Source organism: Theobroma cacao, chromosome 9 (assembly GCF_053813885.1).
Source record: "Theobroma cacao isolate CCN51 chromosome 9, ASM5381388v1, whole genome shotgun sequence".
Classification (NCBI taxonomy): Eukaryota; Viridiplantae; Streptophyta; class Magnoliopsida; order Malvales; family Malvaceae; genus Theobroma; species Theobroma cacao.
In genome coordinates this window covers 34,445,555-34,454,508 of record NC_142647.1, presented here as the reverse complement: position 1 = coordinate 34,454,508, position 8,954 = coordinate 34,445,555, and positions in this window count along the sequence as shown.

Below are 8,954 nucleotides of genomic sequence, written 5' to 3'. Positions count from 1 at the left end.
TCTTGTTTCTATCTTTTCATGACTATTTCTCTCTCTAAAGTAGCCTTTCATCCACTACCGCCCCGGTCCACTATTGTATACTCCCTTTCATTCGTTGCTCCATTTTTCATTTCCTCATCTTTGGTGAGAAAAATTATTTTCAGGGTTTTTTTGTAGGGAACTTTTTTATTCTTGTTGATCATGCTCTTATGGCTTGGGTACTTATTTTTTGAATGCTTTTTGATTAATGGTGTTTTTCATATTGTTTGTTGCTCTTCTTGTTTGGTAATTTTTCTTGTTTGACAATGGTATCTTTGTAATATAATTAAAAGCATATTTTGTTTACTATTTTTTCTTATAGAAAAAATCACCAAGATTGCTTTTTATCTCTTAAGCTAAACAGTGAAGAAAAAAAAAGAAATTAGTTTAAGTGTTGGAAATCAAATTTTAGTGGTAGATTTAGCTAGTTGATCTTTACCTCTGTTTTCTTTTGCATACATTTATTTCGTAGTTGTTGTTTGGAGATTTTACTGAGATATTGTATTTAAATTTTTTATCTTCATAATGATCCACATGTCGATGTATATATTCTTGCAAAAATGGATTATTATTATTATTATTATTATTAAATTGTAAAGAGATATCTTTAAGTAATAGCCACTTGTAATTCTTTAGTAATTTTTTGTTTTAATTTTCTTTTAATTAGTTATTATTGATGTTTTGGTGAAATCTTAAAATTTGCTTTGTGATATTAGCATCCTTAACAATCATAGTTACAAAATTGTTCACATTGTATGCTACCGTGTTCATGCATGTTATTAATTGTTTGATGTATTGATTTAGATGAGTGAAAATATTCTAGGATGTAGATTATCAGTATGCAGTGTCAAATTCTCATAACTAGATTCAAATATAGTAAGAAAAATAAATGTTTTTTGTCTTACTCAGGTGTCATATTTTTGTGATTATGTATTGTATATTCATTTTTATTGTTCCCTTCATAACAATGCAAAACATGGATCTAAATATCTAATTTTTGCAACCATGGCTCATTTGGGTTTGAGTAGAAATTTATATGGAAGAAAAAATATTGTAGTTGAGCTGATAGTGTTCTAGGAGATGTGTGTTATTGTTATTTAGTTTTGGATTATGTTGGCATGCATTTGCACTTCACAAGTTTGTAGGCGAAGATTGAGATCTTATAACCTAGATTTTTATGCAAATCGAGCGTATGTGATACAATTTGTGCATGATATTTTTCATGTATTTCACAAGTTAAAATGAATAAGCGTGCTTTTTTTAAACTATGTAAAATGCTAGAAAATATTGAAGGGTTAAAGTTAACAAGGAACATGCTTGTCGATGCACAGGTAGCGATATTCTTATAAATTATTGTTCATCATCTTAAGAATTGAGTTATTAGACAAAATTTTAAAACGTCAAGTGAAATAATTTGTCGATACTTTCATAAGGTGTTAAATGTAGTGATAAAGTTATAAGATCATTCGCATAGAAAATTTGAGCCCATTCCAACAAACTCTATAGACAATCGGTGAAAATGGTTTAAAGTAGATTAATCATCTTATTAATTTTGTAACTATACATACGAGATAACAATGGCTTTTTTAAAAAATGTTAATTCCATTAGAATTTTAGAATTGTTTAAGTGCTTTACATGGACATATATCAAGGCTAAGTTGCCAAGTAAAGATAAGCCTAAATATCAAACTCATAAGGGTAACACTACAATAACTACGTTAGTTGTATGTACACCTAACATTCAATTTACCCATGTTCTTCCTGGTTGGGAAAGGTCAATAGCTAACGGTAGAGTTCTTTGAGATGTAATTACTAGGAGATATGGACTTAAAATGCCTCATGGTACCTAAGATAATATGAATGATAAGATTTTTCACTATAAAACTATGCCAAGTAAATAAATAACTTATATAAAGTTTACTATCACCTATTTAATGTGGGTTATACAAATTATAAGGGCTTTCTTGCACTTTTTAGGGGTCAAAGATATCATTTGAATGAATGGCATCAAAGTCATCAACCAATGACTCCTGAAGAATTTTTTAATACGGAACACGCAATTGCTCTCAATTTAATTAAGAGGTTTTTAGGGTTGTTAAAAATTAGGTGGGGTATCTTTAGAAGTCTTTCATTTTATCCGATTAGGATAGATAATCATATTATTATAGGTTTTTTTTTTTTTTTGCTTTATAATTTTATTGAGAAAGATGACTTTCAACCCTATTAAAGATGAAGGTGGTGAATATCTTCATGATAACAGAGTACTTGAGAATGAGAGTGCAATAAGTGCTATTAACCCCACTAATGTTTAAACTAATTGGAGAATGCAATTGACAAATGAAATGTTTACTGAATGACAAACATCTAAGCAAAATAAAAATTGAAGATGAAGTTTGTTTTTTACATGTTTTTCTTGGATAGGTTACTCTTGGCCACTGTTGGGAGGTTTTTTAATCTTTTTTTCGATGTATATGTTATTTTTTTTAAAAGAGTCAAGGGTAATGTAACAATGGCAGACTTGATTTTTGACTTCTACAGCTTCTAGTTTATTTTCATGTGGGCATGTTATTGTCATTTGCTATGCTTGGATGGCGTTTATGACTTTTTTTGATATGTCAACCTATTTTTTTGTTATAGATCAAAATAGGTTTCCATCTTAAGTTCTTTGTGATAATGTACTTTACCCCAGGGTACTTTGCTGTTGTTTTATTGTCTATTAACTTAGAGAGTTTTTGGTTCTCATGTTTCCATGATCTCATAGCAACCGGAACCTCATTATTTTTAATATCCACTCTGAATTGTTCATAGTAAAGGGTGTACTATTGTATGTAAAACTCTTTTTGTTGTATGTAAGATTGTTATAGGTAGAACTAAAATTATACATTTTTTGTTGCAAGTTGTGGTACTATTTTAATCTTTGTTATTATTAGTTGTTATTTATGGCATACTTTTTATCATGTGGATAAAGTTTAATATTTTTAATTATATTAGGACATTTATGTGTCATTTATTACATTATTATTTGTTTTATGAATAAATTTTTTCTTTTTGATAAAAATGAATATATGCATCTTCAACCATTCATTCTCAAAGTTCAAAAAGAAGAACCAAAAGAAAGTGGACCTTTGATGAAGATGTTGGACTAGTATCATGTTTAGTTGATCAGCACAATAAAAGAACATATAGATACTAGTTTTAGATGTAGTTATTTGTTAATCTCAAAAGAATAATTGCAAAAAAAAATTACCAAATGTAAACTTGAATGCCAAACCTAACATAGAATTGAGGATTAAAACCTTAAAGAAAGAATAGACAACTATATTTGATATGGTACAACGAAGACGCATTAGTGGATTTGGTTAGACAAATCAAAAGAACATGGTTATTGTTAAAGATCCTGTATGAGAATCTTATATAAATGTAAGTATGTTGTTTAAATATTTGTATTTATTTTCTTATCATTAATATAACTAATAATATTATTTATTTACTTTGATGAGAGTCACAAAGATGCTGCTCGATTCAAAACAAAAAGTTTTCTTTTCTTTTCTTTTAATGAGTTGTCTGGGATTTACACTAAAGACTAAGCAACAAAACAAGATGCTCAAACTCAGCAGATGTCCTAAAGAAAATTGAAAAAGATGTTGCTCATGGGACAAATGAAGGTTCTAAACTTGCATGTGAACATGAAATTGGTTTGGATGATGTAGATGTCTTTACTATCCAACCCAAGCATCAATTGGTAGAAGAAGTCAAAATTCTACTACAAGTAAAAGGAAAATGACCAATGACATGAGTGAAGTGGCCGAGTTTGAAACAGTTATGGATCATACCACTTTATTGAGAGAGAAATTAGACAATATTGGTATGAAACTAAGGGGAGATTGTTGGCTCCATTAGTTTTTAATGATAATAAAACATTCTCATTTCATTTGTGTCTAACATTTCTACCTAAGTGTGCAAGACAAAAAGTCATATGGAAATAATAAATCAACTTTCAAATGGGTATATCAAAAATCATGAAAATGAAGATAAACGATTTATCAACAAAAAGGAAGGTCTTTAGTTAAATAATGAAGAATGTTGTTTGACTAAAATTTAAATTGGAGAAATGACGGGCTAAAGAATATTGAGAAACAGAACCAATTTAGTCGACCAAGATGAGAGTTAGTCGACTAAGAAGCTACTGCCAAAATTTGAACTTCAAGACAAAACCAACTTAGTCGACCAAGAAATGAGTTAGTAGACTAAATGCTCTCTGACAGAATCTACGATCAAAAGACAGAACCAACTTAGTCGACCAAGAAGAAAGTTAGTCGACTAAGAGCTCTCTGTCTGCAATTTGAACCAAAGCACTAGAAGACAGATTAGTGGCTAGAACCTACTCTTAACTGTTTTCAACTGCCATAAACTACCAAACTACCATTAGAGTTGTTTCTTCAAGTATAAAAGGGTCTTTGAACGGTTAGAAATCAGTTTTTGGAAGTTTTGGAGGAGATTTGAGTCATTAAGAGCTGAAAAACCAAAAAATCTTCTCTGCACCTTGCTGCACTTAAACGCCCATATTTTGTATTTGTATTCTACACTCAATCTTGTACCATTTAAATCAACTTGTGATCATAGGTACTTTCTTTAACCTCTCTTCTTGTATTCTTAGAGTGAGGGAGTCACTCTAAGTGGTTGTTTCAAGCTAAGTTTGCTTGAATGTGTTAAGGTTCTAACTTAGCCTTAAAAAGTTAGGTGTTGGGTTTTAGTTTAGCCCGTGAAAAACTATTGTGAAAGGTTTTGTCTGAGCCTGGTAAAAGCCATTGTAAAGCTTGGTGAAAGCTTGTAAATTTCACCGATTCTTAATGGATTATTTGAAAAATCCTTAGTTAGATAATCAAGTTAATGGATGTAGGTCTTAGACCGAACCACTCTAAATTTTGCTATCTTATTTACTCTGTTTTTGTTTTGTTTTCTTTCTCTCATTTATCTTGCATTTGTCTACACTTAGAGACAACCTTTGAAAGAGCCGAATTGTGCTATTCAACCCCCCTCTAGCACATATTATTGGGACCAATAATGGTTTGGGGGGTGAAGTACTCATGCATCAAAATCTTCAAGATTTGATTAGCACATTACGCGAGGTTGTGGGTTTGGTAAAGAATGAAATGGACAAGGCATTCTACAAACATACTAATAATCCATCCCAAATTACTTACTTTTTTACTCTTTCTTCAAGCTGCAGACTTAGATGATTGAGAAAGTTTATTTTAAAGCTTTAATGTTAAAATGGTTTATTCTTCCAAGACTTTGTTGTTACTTGATATTTCCTTATAAAAATTTATTGTTATGTGGTTTGTTTTTACAGGACAACAATATCATTATGAATGTTTTTGAATATTATTATGGATCTTTATGTTATTAATTAATATCTTCATCTCATATACAACCAATGGTGGGTACCACCTAAGTTTTGTGCAAGATCTTGTTGCACGCACTTAATTTTCTTTTATCCCATCCATCTATAAAATAGGCAAGCTTTGGAGGGTTATTGTCATAACAATTAATAACAAAAGCACACCTCCGAAAAAGCCTAGACAAATGACTTGGGTTTCGGTGACAGCTTTAAAAAGATATTATTAAATTATAATAAAAATATTTTTATATTTTGATAAAAATATTATTTACTTATAATTAAGAGTATTTTCGTATCATCCTTTATTATTTGGGTATTTTTATCTTTTAAAAAAATTTAAATTTTAATAAAGAACATTTTTATCATTTATCAATTATTCCTTAAATTATTCCTAACAACCAAATATTAGAATAAGTCTTTGTTGGTCCCAAAGAACGTGCTAAAGGGGGGTGAATAGCATTTTTGGAATGACACAAAAATTCTTTACAAGTAAAGAGCTTATTAAATGAATTTGAAAATGGAAATTTAAAGCTTGTTGGAGGAATGATTTAAGTACTAAGAATAAGAAGAAAATAAAAGAAAGTAGACAAAATACAATGATTTATAGTGGTTTGGTCCCCTTGACCTACATATACTACCTTGATCTCTCAATCAAAGATTTTCAAACCAATTCACTAATATCAGTGGAATTCTCAAGCTTCCACAAAGCTTTTATAATGGCTTTTCACAAGCTCAGCCATAACCTTTAACAATGGTTTTTTTTAGGATCAACCAAAACCCATAACTAACTTTTCTAAGGCTAAGTTAGAATCTATAACAACAATCAAGCAAACTCAAACTTGATCTACCCCTTAGAGTGTCTCTCACACCCAAAGTAAACAAGAAATAAAGAAAAGATGAAGTAAAATTGATCACCTAGTTGATCTAAGATATACAAAGTTAAGCTCAAACACTTTTTTCAAAAGATGGGAGTGAAATCTATAACATATTTAAAAAGAAGCCCCAATGGGGCTTCCAGAAGTGACCACATGGAGGGCAGAGAGAGTGACAGAGAAAAGATATTGAAGCAAAGAGAGAGAAAGAAAGGTGTGCAAAGAGATCAGAGTTTACTGTTGAAGCAAAGAGAGGGAGTGCAAAGAGGGCCATGTGTTGCACATGGGTCATACTCTAGTACAAGTGTGAAAAGAAGGTTTTGGGTCTTCTAAGCTCAAAATCACTTTAGATGGCTTCTCTATATCACTTTTGACTATTAGAGAGGCTTTAAATACTTGCGAAATCACTTCTGTCAGTTGGAGATAGAACTAGCCGTTTCTAGCCATTATTTTGTCCTTTTATACTTAAATTCAAATTTCTAACAGTGAGCTTTTAGTAAATTAATCATACTTCTTAGTCGATTAAGTCTTCTCTGACTTGCCCACTGCTTTTCTGTGTTAACCAATTAACGACAACTTTAATTAGTTAATAACTTTTTGTTTTCAAGCACCTTCAAGCACTGTTTTGGGCTAGCCTCCTTTCAACCGATAAATGCTCCCTTTAACTGATTGAAGCTTCTCTCCATTCATTCGTAATTGATTAAAAAGGGCTCCAACTAATTAAGAATTCTTCAACTTTAAATCTCTTGGTTTAGCGCCTTGGACGATCATCAATATTTTGAATTTGAATTTTGACACTTCTTGACACTTTAAATTTTGACCTTTAATCAGTTAACTCATTTCCTTTAACTAATTAAAAAGCTTTTGTTTTGTATCCAACACCTACTTAACTGATTAAACCTTGTGTTAACCAATTAAGACTTTTTTGTCTGTCTTTAGTGTAAAGCCCATAATTGTTTTAATTGATTAAGAATTTGTGTTAATCGGTTAAGACTAATCTGTCTTCATTAAAACTTTTTCTTTTTTCATTTGTTAGAGCAATAAACCAATCTTGCAACTAAACAAGAATCTTGACTTGCTTTCTCATGCACACTTAAACAATATAATTAGACACCAATGAATGAGAATGTTTTGCTATCATCAAAAACATATAAAGTCAACATTCTCTCTTTTATTTTTTACGATGACAAAAAACTCCTAAATTAAGAATGCAATGTCTATGTTCAATATGAATACTTCAAATCTTTGTGCATAATGAGTTGCTCCCCCTTAGTCAATGCATCTAGTTTTCTTTAAAGATTTGCAATAAAATATTTATAATACCCATAATAGCTAAACAAGATATACAATATCTACAGTAGCTAAGTAAGATATATTGAATATCCATAATAACTAGCACATAATATTCAACAAAACCATAACTAAGCACCACACACATAAATTAAACGTGAAGTCTATTAAACTCTATCTAACTTAGTCTTCCTTCTCTCCTTTTTGATCATCATTAAAAAAGATATTCAAAACTCCCCCTTCATGAGTGCATCTAGATTTTCCTTTAATCCTCAAATCAGACTTTAATGAATGAGAATCATAAGCACTCATACACTTAAGTCATACAAGCTTATAGATATAGTTTAATAACTTCAAGAGTTAAGCTTGTGTCTATGTAGGAACAACTATATGGAAGTTAAATCATTTGAAGAACTTGTCAAGGATCACTCAAATAATGTTTAAGCAAATTTGATCCTTTTTTCATAATCAAAACTATAATAATTTTAAAGCTAACAGTCCTAATATCAGTTATTGTTCAATGTCATTCTTATGAATCAAACTACATAATAATTATCCATCTCTTATTCTATTTTTACGAAATGGTTATTTCATTTCGCAAACCAAACATACCCTTAGGGGTTTTTTTTCTTTAGAATTAAAGGAAATTTGAAGCCTGCTCTTTAAGTAGGGAAATCATGCACCAACCAATAACCTAAATGCTCGGATGCAAATATACCCTTAAGTTTTGATTTGTATTACCTTATTACCTAATCAAATTTAAAAATCCTTTTAAAACAATTGTTTAAAACTACTAAACTTAAACTTGCTGATAAACGTGCCAAATTATATGGATTAAACACAATAACAAGATTAATTAAATGTTGCACTCGAGCATTTGATTCATTGGTTGATGCATGATTCCTTTGCCTAAAGAGCAGGGTTCGAATCCCCCCGCCCCTAATTATAAAAAAAAAAAAAGATTAATTAAACGTATTAAATGTATCGACATGATTAAGATACAAAAAAAGATTAAGTTAAAACCAAACTTCTTTAACTCCATATCTTCTTGGATTAAATCCAAAATTGTTAGATCTATTAAGAGCTGAATTGAGATCTAAAAAGTCTTTTCTAGAGCTCAACCAGTGGATAAATTTAGTCAAAGAGGGATCTATATTGTGTAGTGATTAATCTGATTTCCATTTTAAGCAAATGAAAGACAACTTGCATGTTTTTAAGTTCAATTTTCCTTGACTTTTAAATGATTTTGGTTGATCATCCTATTTTCTGCCAATCAAATATTAGAAAATGCACAAATGAAACCTAGATTTGATTTTTTTTTTCTTTTAATTTTTTTTACTATTGTTTGTCTGACAGCAATTGGTTTGATCAGA